The sequence below is a fragment of the Microcaecilia unicolor genome, chromosome 5 (assembly GCF_901765095.1).
Source record: "Microcaecilia unicolor chromosome 5, aMicUni1.1, whole genome shotgun sequence".
In the NCBI taxonomy this organism is placed as follows: Eukaryota; Metazoa; Chordata; class Amphibia; order Gymnophiona; family Siphonopidae; genus Microcaecilia; species Microcaecilia unicolor.
The window spans coordinates 194,244,496-194,258,041 of record NC_044035.1 but is presented as its reverse complement, the minus strand read 5'-3'; the positions used below and the strand labels follow the sequence as shown (position 1 = coordinate 194,258,041).

Genomic DNA, 13,546 nt, shown 5'->3' with positions numbered 1-13,546 from the left:
ACAAACATTTTTATTGGAACACCTCCATTAGAATTTAATTGTTTTGTAAACTTATGTGGAGGATAACTTTGTACAGAGCGGAGAGCACACAATTATGTTCATGCATTCAAAACTATGCTAGTATTTTTAAAAGGTTCAGCGAAAGCAGAACCTTTATAAAATACATAGAGAGTGTCATGATCTCAGGGAAGGTGAGCACTTGGTCTGCAGCTGGAGCTGCAGCAGACAAGTCCCCTGGGCTGGCCCAAGGCAAGGAGAACCCAGGCAAGAACCAAGGCAGGACAGGGCAAGGTAAGGCAAGACTTGACAAGATAAGGCTAGACTGGGCAAGACAGGAAACAACTGGGCAAGTCAAGAACTAGACAAGACTGGGCAAGGCAAGGCAAGTCAGACAAGACAGGAACCAGATCCAGATGAGGCAAGGAAAAGCAAGGCAATGGTGCTAGAACTGGAATCCAGGCAAGACAAGGCAAGAGAAGGAACTAGGCTAAAATTGGGTCCAGACAGGCAAAATGAGGGCAAGGCAAGAACTGGATCTGGACAGGATTGGGCAAGACAGACTAGACTAGGAATAGATGCTGAAGGCAAAGTCTAGGCAAGACAGGACTAGCTGGGGCAGGAACAAGAGTCCAAGGCAAGGCAAGACTGGCCGAGACCAAGACAAGGCAAAGTCTGTAGGCAGGGCAGGAGCAAGGCAGGAACACAGAGACAAGGCAGGGCTGGAGCTTGGCAGGATCTTGGAGACAAGGCAGGGCAGGAACTTGGCAGGAACTCAGAGACAAGGCAGAGCTGGAGTTTGTTCTGAGGCAAGGCTAGGCAAGATCCAAGACAAGGCTGGAACCCATTTCAAAGGCATCTGTGAGAAGCAGGAACCACCCTCAAATACCTCTGAGGGCAGAAGTGGACCCTCAGCCACCTCCCAGAACTGTAGCACACAGCTGCAATAATGGGATGGACTTCGTCATGTGCGCACACTAGGAGGACCAGACCTGGAAGCATGCCACCACAGGACACCAACACCCTGAAGCTGACTGTTGCCCCAAGGGAGAGCGCAGGAAAACAGCACAAGGTGCACCCTGATGCTCCCATGGTGTCGTGAGTCGGGGCACGAGTCACGATAGGAGCTGTGACAGAGTGCCACCAAAGAAGCTGGTAAATTTGGCACCATAAACAACAGGCAAAGCCATATTCTAATGCAGCATGCTCAAAAATCCAGCCGCGTCACTAGGGATTTTACATGTATAGGTAGCACTATATATATATATATATATGTATAAAACAGATTATGTATCCATTAGTGATCCATCCTCCAATAATCTAACATTTTCCCCAGGGAAATGATTTTCAATGTCCCCCACAAAAACACCTCCAATCCTGTGGCAAAGCTAGGGGTCCATTTACTAAAGTGCACTGAAAAATGGCCTGCGGTAGTATGGACGCATGTTTTGGGCATGCACAGAATTATTTTTTAGTGCACCTACAAAAAATGCTTTTTTTTTTTTGCTGAAAACGGACAAGCGGCAAAATGAAAATAGCCGCGCGTCCATTTTGGGTCTGAGCCATTTACCTAGCGGTAAGGTCCAATGCCACTTAAGTACATCAAATGCCACATAAGTACATAAGTATTGCCACACTGGGACAGACCAAAGGTCCATCAAGCCCAGCATTCTATTTCCAACAGTGGCCAATCCAGGTCACAAATACCTGGCAAGATCCCAAAAAAGCTCAATACATTTTATGCTGTTTATCCCAGAAATAAGCAGTGGAGTTTTCCCACTCAATTTAATAATGGTCTATGGACTTTTCCTTTAGGAAGCTGTTCAGACCCTTTTTAAACTCCGCTAAGCTAACCGCCTTTACCACATTCTCTGGCAACGAATTCCAGAGTTTAATTACACGTTAAGTGAAGAAACATTTTCTCCTATTTGTATTAAATTTACTACTTTGTAGCTTTATCGCATGCCTCCTAGTCCTAGTATTTTTTGAAAGAGTAAACAAATGATTCACGTCTATCTGTTCCACTCCATTCATTATTTTATGGACCTCTATCATATCTCCCCTCAGCCGTCTCTTCTCCAAGCTGAAGAGCCCTAGACGCTTCAGCCTTTCCTCATAGGGAAGTTGTCCCATCCCCTTTATCATTTTCGGTAATTTTGCATGTAGCTGCCATGCGCCAGAAAATAAAAAATATATTTCACACGCGCATAGTGGATGCACACCAAATTTGAAATTACCGCAAGGGCCATGTGGTAATGGGCGGTAACTCCGATTTGGCATGCATTTGGCGCACATAGGCGCCTGCGCGGCTTAGTAAAAGGGCCCCTTAGTTGGAGGTTATGCTTGATTTATTTATCCATATATTTTTTACACCATTTATAAAAAAATAATCATTCAAAATGGTTCACAAGGCAAATAAAACAATAAAGGAAGAAACATAAGGATAACAAGACAGAATCAACTATAAGCCTGGGAAAATAAAATTATTTTCAAGTCCTTCTTAATGACAACAGAGACTTACTAATTTATTCCAGTCACGCCTAAAATGCCCTAAGATTCTTCTTCCTTAATTTCACCTGCCATACTTTATCCCACTTCATAATCACTAACAGACCTTTGGTTCCAGATCTCAAATTTCTCTTTGGAGCATAAAGATATAGAAGCTTTCTCAAATATTGTGGAATATAGTGGGCAGGAGATGGGGGTGGCAGGATGCCCTGGACCTCCAAGCTGTCTGATATGAGTACCACCTTGAGCAAGTAAATAAATGTATGTGCTGATGTCTTTTGATTATCTGAAATGTATGTTGTAGATTTTAGAATATATTATGTATGTGGCATTGTGAACCGCTTAGAATTTTTGTGATAAATGTGATATATAAGTTTTTTAATAAATTAATTAATTGCCATGCTCTTCCTGGGGTGGCACAGCTGTACAGCCGAGGATGGGTGGACTGGATAGAGGGGTGGAGGGAGCTGTGAGGATGGATGGGATAGAGGATTCCTTGCTACCCTGCCTTTTCTTCCTCTTTATCTTCTCTTTCCCTTCCTCCAACTCCACTTCTGTCTGCACCCTCACATCCTGGGAGTCCAGCAGCTTGCTGATGGGCTGTAGAAATGAGCCAGGAAAGGCAGCTATTAGAATCATGATTCCTGTGTGAAATGCAATGAAAATTCTATCCTTGTCTGTCCTTGTTAGGGTTGCTATACTAGTGGCAAAGGTGTGCATTTCATGGACAGGGAAATACGTTTTTGCTGTGTTTTGAGCACTCACTGGATAGATATCCCCCAGTCACTCAGGATATTTATCCATATATGGGGGAAGGTGGGGTAGTGAGGTTGCAATGTAATGAGCTGCTGTGGAGCCTACCTAACACACATGGAGTTGGAAATGGGTTTTCAAGGATATCTGCCTGGTAGAATTGCAGAAGGTTGGAAAACAATTTCTTGGCATGGAATGGGATTGAGCACTGGGACCATGACTCTCACACACCCCTTCAGAGACAGTAGTGTATTGAGGTGAGACAAGACATAAGATATGTGGCCTCTCCAAAACATCCCAATTAAGTAGACCTTGACTTACAGTGTGGGGAGTACTTCAATGTCAATATTATCACTCTCCCAGACACATATTTATTCAAATGACTTTCTCAAACTCTATTTTCACAACATAACTCCTGATGATAGACATATAAGCATTAATCTTTATTATCCGGGGATCTTCAGATATTTCAAAAGTTTCCACCATATGGGAACCACGCCCCAAACTGTGAATGGTGTTCTCTACATCCTCATTGATCAACCGGTAAAACACTTTTTTTTCCTTTTTTTCCTTTTTTTGTTTATATCTTAAAAAGGCATTTCTATCCAATCAATTTTTCAAATCTTCTTAAATCAGATAGATATTAAATCTTTTAATTTATAGATATTACTTAGCTTAACTTAGAGTATGTAACAGCAGCTAACAGCAGCGATTTTTCTTCGTATAACGAAACCTGGCCATGTCGGCAGAGGTTTGAGCTGGAAGAAAAATCGCTGCTATTAGCTGCTGTTACATACTCTAAGTTAAGCTAAGTAATATCTATAAATTAAAAGATTTAATATCTATCTGATTTAAGAAGATTTGAAAAATTGATTGGATAGAAATGCCTTTTTAAGATATAAACAAAAAAACAAAAAAAGGAAAAAAAAGTGTTTTACAGGTTGATCAGTGAGGATGTAAAGAACACCATTCACAGTTTGGGGCGTGGTTCCCATATGGTGGAAACTTTTGAAAGATCTGAAGATCCCCGGATAATAAAGATTAATGCTTATATGTCTGTCATCAGGAGTCATGTTGTGAAAATAGAGTTTGAGAAAGTCGTTTGAATAAATATGTGTCTGGGAGAGTGATAATATTGACTCTCCAAAACATCAGCAATTTTCATTTTCAAGGTAGTGATGGGGGGCATTGTAATAAGGGATCTAGTGAGAGATCTGGGGTTAGATAGCAGCATAATATGATGTGTTGTGCCAACTGTGCACATGTGCTTTCAGCTGCCATACACTGGATGTGGGTTTTCACTGTGGCAGGTCACTGGTCAATGCACACATGGTGCTAGGGCTAGGTCAGTCATGTGTGGATTTCTTCATTGTGGTGGCAGATGTGAATGCTTGGTAGTGCCCTGCTTCCTCCACCATCCAGGCACAAAGTCCCAGGATTATTCCGGCCTCCTACAGCAAAAATACATGGCCCTCTTCTTCAGATCCTCAATCTGTGTGGAAACAGAGAAAGGAAGAGAGAGAGGCTGAATCACTTGCCTCACAGAGGTTCCTTTTAGCAATCTTGCTGGACCCACTGTGAAATTCGTGGGTTGATAGGGAGTACTTCTCATCATAACATGTGTATAGGCTCAGCCTCCTAGTGATGTCTCCTGGGGTTTCCTTGATATATTTGTGGCACAGTGATGGTTCTGCTAGCCTGGCTATAGTGCACTGACATGGCAACCTGTCCTGTCTGTTACATTCCACTCATGGAACCTCCTAGTCTATCTCCCTCAGTGTGCTATGCTCTTATGTGGGTTCTCTGTATACTGCTTACATGATGGTAGGGGCAGAGGGTGTTGTGATACAATTTGGGGGGCTGCAGCCACCTGTTTCATGGAAGTTATGCATTCAAGGACAATATATGTGCTCAGGACTTCAGAGCACATATGTTGTCCTTGAATGCATATGTGCTCTGCCTTCACCTATCCTCCCTTTCATCTCTAGGGTATTGACCCTCTCCAGGAGAGGGTTTTGCTATTCATTGCATGTTTATCCTGCAAATTGTTGACCTTTTCCCATTCCCACTTTGTCAACCCCTCCCTCCCCCGTCACTCTTTTTCTGAGTTTCCAATAACTTATTCATTTGGAGGGATGTCTGGGCATAGTGCAGGCTAGTGGACCATACAGATGGCAGACATCTGAGCAGTGCCTCCTGGGTCCTTGCTATCCCTTTTTGCATAGAGCTACATGTACTTTCAAACTGCTCCACATATTGCAGGGATTGTATCTGGGGACTTGTGTTTAAGCAAGTGAGGTGGGATGTGCATTTGTGGGCATTGCTAGGCCATATGGAACGCACTACCAAACATCTTGAAAACAAAGCACGACCTAACAATCTTTTGGAAATTATTAAAAACATATTTGTTCAAAAAGGCATACCATAATGACCCAACCAACACCGGAAACCCAACAATACAACAAAACTCATACAAGAATTGGTCTAAACCTAACCCTTCCTCCCTGACTATCCAATGTACCCTTTCAAATATTAATCCTTACTGCAAGTATCACACTGTATTTCATACCCAATGTACTCTATTACCTATTGATCCTTAATGCAACTACCACTCTGTATTTCTCATGCCGGAATTGGCGATCGCCATCACAGTATTATGTAAGCCACATTGAGCCTGCAAATAGGTGGGAAAATGTGGGATACAAATGCAACAAATAAATAAATAAAATATGTGCCTTGTCCACATGTGATTTCCTATCTATCCCTTTCTGAGCCCCAATCCTTTCCTGCTCTGAGTACATATTGGTGATATGTTACCACTTACCTCTCTAGGGAATTATGCATGCCTGTTGAATCTCTTTTGGAGCAATTTCCAGACCTTCATCATTCTTAGGTGAATCTTCCTCTGGCCAAGCACATGGAACAATATGGTTCCCATCCCAGGAGTAACCTGTTCAGGAGGAGGTCTGCTGCTCTGAAGATGGGGAGCCTTGTGGTGGCAGCCATTTTGCGATTGTCCTTGTGCCTGTGATATCAACACATATATCTCACAGATGTATGTGCACACAAGAAACTAGGTGTATACTAGGTGTATCATTGGAGGTGTGTTACAGTATACACACCTATTCTATAAAGGGCGTGAACGCTTGCGCGCCCTTTATAAAATACATGTGTACATTTTGATTCTCCTGTAAAGGTGTGCCTCTCTTATAGAATTGCCCATGTAATCATGAATTATAGGGGTGTGCAAGTAAAATATTTTCATTTTGTTTAGTTTCCCTTACACAAACATGAGAAGGAGGTAGACCAATGTAGTTCCAAAACAAGTGGTTTACTGATTTAGAAATGACTTGATGCAAAACTGCACTTCAGCACCTTGAGCGTCTGCCTCAGGAGTCAACAGCACAGTCTCAGCTAAAGTTGCTAAATGCAGGTAAATTGAAACCATCCACTAACGCAGCATCAAAAGCACTGTAGAACAAAACATGAAGAGCGAAGAAGTACAAGCCACTCAGGGAAAAACAGGATGGATGGTTTCAGTGTTATATTTACCTGCATCTAAAGGGCACCTATTCTATAAGGAAAGTAGGTGCCTACTTTCCTTTATAGAATATTAGCGTATCAGGTAAAACACATGCCTATAATTTTGGAATGAGCACCTATGCCAGCCATAGAGCAAGTGTAAGTGATTGTGCCTAAATTGTTAAAATATGCACATAAATTATCGCATTCTATAATTAATTTGCATGTATAACTGTGCATCCCACCAAGGCTCTATCCATCTGTATGCCACCTTCAAACTACATGCCACTGCATTTAGGCGCCTATTTACAGAATAGTGCTCAGGCATACTTTTGGAATTTATGTGCAAACGTACACACATACATGCATATATGCCGTTATTCTAGTCATGTGTGTGTATATTTGGCACATGCTAGTGTTTTATTTATAGAATTTACCCCATACCCCCAGATTCTATATAGCATGCCTAGAGATCCGTGCCAAAATCAGTGCAGATTCTATAACAATGCGCATAACTTAACAAGCTAATGGGCACTGATATCAGCCCTTAAGCAATAATGAGCACTAATTGGCACCAATTAGAATTTACACGCACAACTAGCTAAGCGTACTCTGTAAGGAAGTGCACCAAACTTCTAACGTGCACAGGCAAAAAGGGGCATGGTTAAGAGCAGGGAAATGAGTAGGGAAGTGGGCGTTTGGAAATTTATACATGTAGCTATGGGTGAGCCATCACATTTCAGGTCCACCCAGTTTCTCTTAATGTCTTAGTATTTTTTTTATTGAATTTTGTTGTAAGGAAAACAATGTAACAAGTGTCAACAATAATAATACAATACAAAACCTTAGTTTAACTTTAAGAGTAAAAAACAAAGAGAGAGAAAAAAGAGGACATGGAGCAAGTTATGAATCATGCATATTTCACAAATAACAGTCAGTCAGAAATTTCATTAGTCACCCCTTAAATAAGATACAAGTGGAGACCATTTTTTTCTTATATAAAGCAAAACGAACTGATTTTTTAGCATAAGTTTCATATTGATAAGATTGAAGTAGTAAATTCCACCATTTTGATAAGTGGTTTGGTATAAGGATTTCGTGAAGTCAGCATGGTATTAACAAGTATACATTCATTATCCTTTAAAGTGTTACTAAAATATTGATCTTTAAGTATCACATATTTATATAACACTAGTAAAAAAGGCCCGTTTCTGTCAGAAATGAAACGGACGCTAGCAAGGTTTTCCTCGGAGTGTATGTTTGAGAGAGTGTGTGTGTCAGAGACAGAATGAGAGAGAGACAGAGACAGGGTGTGTGTGTGTTTGTGTGAGAGAGTGTGTGAGAAACAGAGTGTCTGTGTGTGTGAGACTGTGTGTGTGTGACAGAGAGATAGAGTGTGATAGACAGAGAGTGTGTCAGAGAGAGTGTATGTGAGAGACAGAGAGTGAGTGAGTGTTTGCCCCCACCCCCCTCTCTCAGGGCCTCCCTCCCGCCCCCCCCCCCTCTGTCAGGGCCCTCCTCCTTCCCCCTTTATGGTCTGAGGACCCCTTCCACTTCCACCTTTCTGGTCTCAGGCCCCCCCCCCCCCCTCTTTCTCTCTCCCCTGCCCCCCTCCAGCCATCCATGTCCAGCGACGCTCCTCTCCCCCTGCTCCCCTTCCAGCCACCCATGTCCAACGACCCTGCTGTCTCACCTGGCCCCCTTCAGCCACCCAGGTTGTCGCCCCAATCCTCTCACCCCCGCAAAGTGGAGCGCCAGCCATCTTGTCAGAGGCGGCGCTCCGGAAGTCGCCCTGATCTTCTCGCCCCTGCGAAGTGGAGCGCCAGCCATCTTGTCAGAGCTGGCGCTCCGTAAGCCGCCCGATCCTCTATTTCTGGCTGCTGGATTCGTGTCGGGAGCTGGGCTTGCTGCGTGCCCAGCTGGCTGCTGGAGCCCTCGCCCCACTTCCTACTTCTGTGGGTTAGAGCCTCGCGGCCGGGCTCCTTCTCCTCAGACAGCCCAGCCAACTGGAGGCTTCCCTTGCCAGCTGGCTGCTGGAGCCCTCGCCCCACCTCCTTCTCAGCATAATGGCAACGGTGACATCAGGAACAGTGACGTCAGCCTGACTTCGGAGCCTAGCTCATCAACTCCAAAGGAGCCACGGACACAGGCAGCTAGTTTAGAACGTTGGAGGTGAGAATTATTATATAGGATTGGACCAGAAAGATGGAATATATCTATCAACGTGGACCAAACCTCCTTCCAAAACTTCTGTATGCATATACAATCAAATGTTAGATTTATTTATTTATTTATTACATTTGTATCCCGTACTTTCCCACTAAAAGCAGGCTCAATGCAGCTTACATAGTAATAGGTAACACAGAATTTTGTTATGTAAAGTAGGGAATTAAGTATAACATAGTAATAGGATAGATAGGTAGGTAGAGATAGGTGATAGAGAGGAAGGTAAGGTGGGAGATAGAGTCTGGGTCAATGTTTTCGGTATATGTAAGGTAGATGGGTTCATACAATTAATCTGGGTCCTTTGGGTAGGCTTGCTTGAATAAATGGGTTTTTAGTGCTTTCCTGAATGGTAGGTGGTCATGGATTGCTCGGATAGGTCTAGGGAGAGCGTTCCAGAGTTGGCTGCCCAGGAAGGAGAAATTGGATCCATAATAAGTTTTGTACTTGAGACCTTTACAGTTGGGGTAGTGCAGGTTGAGGTACTTTCGCGATGATACAGACATGTTTCTTGCTGGGAGGTCGATCAGATTTATCATATAGTCCGGAGTTGCTTAATAGTGCCTTTCTGGGATTGGCAGGACCAGCATAAATTGGAAATAGAGTGGTCAATCATGTGTGATTTGAGAGGTGCCCATAAAGACCTGTGTGAGAAAAAGTAAAGGTATTGTATTGTCGAGGAGGATCTGTTGTGTCATGTGATTTTCATGTGTGATCAAGGTGCAGTATTCTGCTACAGTGTAGTATTTGCAGTCCTTTATGTTTTGTTTTTTTCACTAGGTAGTGTTATTGGTGTTTTAAAGCCCGGTGTAATCACAGTGCTGCCTTTCCACTCATAAGGTTGTAGCTCATCCTGACCTTGGAATTAGTGCTGTTATGGTTTGGTAAGGTTATGAGTATGTTTTTGCACAAGTTTGTGTATAGTGTTTTGCAGTGGAGAGATTGTGTGTTGGCCAAACTGAGGTGGCACCAAAACATCAGAAAGGGTTTTAGAGCCTGAATCATGACACACTACCTCTTGAAGGATCTACATATAGAGCCTATGCATTTCTAAGGTCAGCACTGGTATGGTATGGGAAAGTACATAAGTACATAAGTATTGCCATACTGGGAAAGACCAAAGGTCCATCAAGTCCAGCATCCTGTTTCCAACAGTGGATAATCTAAGTCACAAATACCTGGCAAGATCCAAAAAAAGTACAAAACATTCTATACTGCTTATCCCAGAAATAGTGGATTTTCCCCAAGTCCTAGTATTTTTGGAAAGCATAAACAGACGCTTCACCTCTCGCACATTCCTCAATTTGCATCCTCCCAAGTGTAAAGGTCTGAAATACAAACTAATGCACGCATCTACCTTTTCCTATATGAGCACACAATTCTGGAACGCGTTGCCACATGACCTGAAAACGGTTTATGAATTGACCAATTTCCGTAAATTATTGAAAATTATCTCTTCGACAAGATATATCATAAAGATCAACACGTGTAACTGTACTATCCTTAATTACTACTACTACTACTATTTAGCATTTCTATAGCGCTACAAGGCATACGCAGCGCTGCACAAACATAGAAGAAAGACAGTCCCTGCTCAAAGAGCGTACAATCTAATAGAAAAAAAATAAAGTAATCAAATCAATTATTGTGTACAGGAAGGAGGAGGGTAGGTGGAGGCAGGTGGTTACAAGTGGTTACGAGTCAAAAGCAATGTTAAAGAGGTGGGCTTTCAGTTTAGATTTAAAGGTGGCCAAGGAAGGGGCAAGACGTAGGGGCTCAGGAAGTTTATTCCAGGCGTAGGGTGCAGCGAGACAGAAGGCGCGAAGTCTGGAGTTGGCAGTAGTGGAGAAGGGAACAGATAAGAAGGATTTATCCATGGAGCGGAGTGCACGGGAAGGGGTGTAGGGAAGGACGAGTGTGGAGAGATACTGGGGAGCAGCAGAGTGAGTACATTTATAGGTTAGTAGAAGAAATTTGAACAGGATGCGAAAACGGATAGGGAGCCAGTGAAGCGACTTGAGGAGAGGGGTAGTAAGAGTAAAGTGACCCTGGCGGAAGACGAGACGGGCAGCATAGTTTTGAACCGATTGGAGAGGGGAGAGGTGACTAAGTGGGAGGCCAGCAAGAAGCAGATTGCAGTAGTCTAAACGAGAGGTGACAAGGGTGTGGATGAGGGTTTTGGTAGAGTGCTCGGAAAGAAAGGGGCGGATTATACGGATGTTGTAAAGAAAGAAACGACAGGTCTTGGCGGTCTGCTGGACGTGAGCAGAGAAGGAGAGAGAAGAGTCAAAGATGACCCCAAGGTTTCGAGCCGAGGAGACAGAGAGAATGAGAGAGCCATCAACAGAAATAGAAAACGGGGGAAGTGGGGAGGTGGGTTTGGGGGGAAAAATGAGAAATTCGGTTTTGGTCATGTTTAATTTCAGGTGGCGTTGAGACATCCGGATAGCAATGTCAGACAAGCACGCTGAAACTTTGGTTTGGATGCAAGGTGAGATATCAAGGGTAGAAAGGTAGATTTGGGAGTCATCAGCATAGAGATGGTAGGAAAAGCCATGGGATGAGATTAATGAACCAAGGGAAGAAGTGTAGATAGAAAAGAGGAGGGGACCTTCTGCTCAGTGTGCTGCTGCGGCTAAGAAAGCGAATAGAATGTTGGGTATTATTAGGAAAGGTATGGAAAACAGGTGTGAGGATGTTATAATGCCGTTGTATCGCTCCATGGTGCGACCGCACCTTGAGTATTGTGTTCAATTCTGGTCGCCGCATCTCAAGAAAGATATAGTAGAATTGGAAAGGTGCAGCGAAGGGCGACTAAAATGATAGCGGGGATGGGACGACTTCCCTATGAAGAAAGACTAAGGAGGCTAGGGCTATACAGCTTGGAGAAGAGACGGCTGAGGAGAGACATGATAGAGGTATATAAAATAATGAGTGGAGTGGAACAGGTGGATGTGAAGCGTCTGTTCACTCTTTTCAAAAATACTAGGACTAGGGGGCATGCGATGAAACTACAGTGTAGTAAATTTAAAACAAATCGGAGAAAATGTTTCTTCACCCAACGTGTAATTAAACTCTGGAATTCGTTGCCGGAGAAAGTGGTGAAGGCGGTTAGCTTAGCAGAGTTTAAAAAGGGGTTGGACGGATTCCTAAAGGACAAGTCCATAAACCGCTACTAAACGGACTTGGGAAAAATCCAAAATTCCAGGAATAACATGTATAGAATGTTTGTACGTTTGGGAAGCTTGCCAGGTGCCCTTGGCCTGGATTGGCCGCTGTCGTGGACAGGATGCTGGGCTCGATGGACCCTTGATCTTTTCCCAGTATGGCATTACTTATGTACTTATGACCAAGAATAGAACCCTGAGGTACGCCGACAGGCAGAGAGATAGAAGTAGAAGAGGATCCACCAGAGTGAACACTAAAGGTGCGGAGGGAGAGGTAGGAAGAGTTCCAGGAAAGGACAGAGCCCTGGAATCCAAGTGAGGACAGGATATCAAGGAGTATGCTGTGATCGACAGTGTCAAAAGCAGCGGAAAGATCAAGAAGAATGAGGATGGAATAGAGACCTCTGGATTTAGCCAGTAATAGGTCATTGGAGACTTTAGTAAGAGCAGTTTCAGTTGAGTGGAGAGGGCGAAAACCAGATTGTAGTGGGTCAAGAATAGCATGTGAGGAGAGAAAATCAAGGCAGCGGCGGTGAACAGCATGCTCAAGTAATTTGGAGAGAAAAGGGAGGAGGGAGATAGGTCGGTAATTAGAGGGACAAGTAGGGTCGAGTGAAGGCTTCTTAAGGAGAGGTGTGACCACAGCATGTTTAAAGGCAGTAGGGACAGTTGCAGTGGAAAGTGAGAGGTTGAGAATGTGACAGATAAAAAGAATAAGAGCAGGTGAGATGGCATTAAGAAGGTGGGTGGGAATGGGATCAGAGGAACAGGTGGTACATTTTGAGGAAGAAAGGAGAAGTGTAGTTTCCTCTATAGTAACTTCAGGAAAGGAGGAAAAAGAATGAGGGGAAGGAGAGAGAGGGGAACGGACTAGTGGAGGGAGAGGTGGCGAGGTAGAGAATTCAAGGTTTATCTTTTGAACCTTGTCATGAAAGAATTCAGCAAGGGTCTGAGGAGATAATGAAGGGGGAGTTGGGGGAGGGGGCACCTTGAGGAGAGAGTTCAATGTGGTGAAGAGAAGTCGAGGGTTAAAGCCAAGAGAGTTGGTCAGTTGGATATAATAATCCTGTTTGGCGCGTAAAAGAGCAGATTGGAAGGAGGTCAGCATGAACTTAAAGTGTAGGAAATCAGCAAGGGCCCGAGATTTCCGCCAGAGGCGTTCGGCGGAGCGGGTACAGGAACGTAGGTAGCGTATATTAGAAGTCAGCCAAGGTTGGGGTTTTGTGCGCCTTATATATTCAGAAATGTCGTTTAATGCCATCTTTTTTGAAAATACGGTTCCGGCCAGCTGTTGCGCCGCCGCCAAAATAGATCCCGGCGTCGTTCGATTATTCCCCTCTATGTTACTCTCTGTTTTCTATCTTTTGACCAGTTTT

General features: G+C 43.7%; 1 protein-coding gene across 1 annotated transcript in view; it reads left to right on the top strand.

Annotated features, from left to right (window-relative positions):
* The window catches only part of CTRB2 (chymotrypsinogen B2), a 141,470-nt gene that overhangs the window by 105,621 nt on the left and 22,303 nt on the right, over positions 1-13,546 (top strand). The gene's annotated exons all lie outside the window — the stretch shown is intronic.